We start from the raw sequence: 1,712 nt of genomic DNA, 5'->3' as shown, positions 1-1,712 counted from the left end.
TTAAAGTAACGAATGCCACAGATTTTCGCCCTTGTGGGGGCGGTACTCACAAGAGTCTGCACACAATATTTGGTTGCTTTAACTCTCATAGTCTCTGAAATCTAGGCACTTATTGATGCTGATTAAGAATAGTGTCGGAAACATGTAACGAACCTAAAAGGGTTCGATACAATCCTTCGCCCGACGTATTATAAACATAAGAATCCACTGCTAAATTACAACGCCTCACACAAACCCCGCATATACATATTATTTACCAACATCCCCCTCCACACTTAGCCACCGATCGACACGCGAAGACTCCATAACCCTGACCAAACACACCAGGTCACGCGGACTTCCCCCACTCCAGACCAACCAACTAAGAATTAAAAAGTGCTATAATATTCATAATAAAGTGTCTAATCATCAGAACAATATCCAAATGCGTAAGTTCATTCCAACTAGCCGAGGCACCGACACTACCCCACCCCAAGTCCACGCACACCGTTTAATATACACGACGAGCAGCGCTCATCTCAGCCCCGATCCACCCACTCTAAGATAGGCCAACCCCGACGTCTCCCTCAAAGCTCCATCTACTTCTACAAATTTCTTGTGGATTGACCCCTGGACGTGACTGAGCTTACCGCAGCCTGAAATAGGTCCTTCACAAACACTTCCTTCTGGGTACAATGTACAATGTACATATATCTAAAATCTTCGAATACTGAGTATACAGAATATATAATGAACATTAATTTATATATTTTCTTCGACCAGGTGGAGTAAGAGTCTGCTACTAAGGTGCTCTTCGTAAGGTGGTCTTTTGAGCGAAGAGGGACTTCTTGGAGAAGCATGGGCCATTACCCAGGAAATACTCGCAAAACTTGATGCGGCAGCCGATTTGAAGAGGCCGATTTGGAATTTCAAATATTGGCATTTCCCCTCTTTCGGTGGCTCACAGTGGAAGACCTAAGCATTTCCATTTGGATGAGTTTTCCAGTCAATATCTTAATGGATATCCCACTTACCTCTCAAAACCACTTAGTTCCGTGATGCATGGCTACAGGTCCCAAAAGGTAAAATCATAGATCAAAGAGAAAGGAAAGGCTCAGATGGCTCAAAAGTCTTTTAATAGTATATCCTTTGCATAAAATAGATATAAAAACAATTCATCGCACAAGTTGACGTTATCCTGCTGAAGCTTCTAGTTACATAAGGCACTTTGATAATTGTCTTTATATTTTATAATTTTGACTGCCAGGCTTTTATTTAAATCAGAAGTCCATCAATGAATTATTTGTATTTTTGTGGCTTGCTGTGTACTAATTATTCGCGGTAAAGGCAAAGACAATATATTGTTCGTATATAAAAATCGTGTAGATTTTTTTTTATCATTTTGATCACTTATTTTTGTTTTTCGATCCTTAACCTTTTCCGTAACAAACTGTCTTAGAGCCAATTGGAACTAGTTAGGTACCATCGTCCGATACCGCCGATTGCTAGATCGACTGGGCTTGGCATTTGGTTCCAGAATATATATACCTTACGTGGTCGGAGATGATTCCTTCTGACCAATTTTATAATAAAAAAAGGCAAATTAAGGAAGAGTTCATTAATTAAAAATATTGTAATGATACCCAAGATGCTCACAAATAATCTGAAAAAGCTCTTGATTTAGCTTTTTACAATGTTTTAGTAAGCTTTGGGCCTTCTGTTTCCGTTTAAAA

The sequence above is a fragment of the Drosophila persimilis genome, unplaced genomic scaffold (genome assembly GCF_003286085.1).
Source record: "Drosophila persimilis strain 14011-0111.01,24,50 unplaced genomic scaffold, DperRS2 tig00000000-arrow-pilon, whole genome shotgun sequence".
Taxonomy (NCBI): domain Eukaryota; kingdom Metazoa; phylum Arthropoda; class Insecta; order Diptera; family Drosophilidae; genus Drosophila; species Drosophila persimilis.
Note: the sequence above shows the minus strand (reverse complement) of the source record.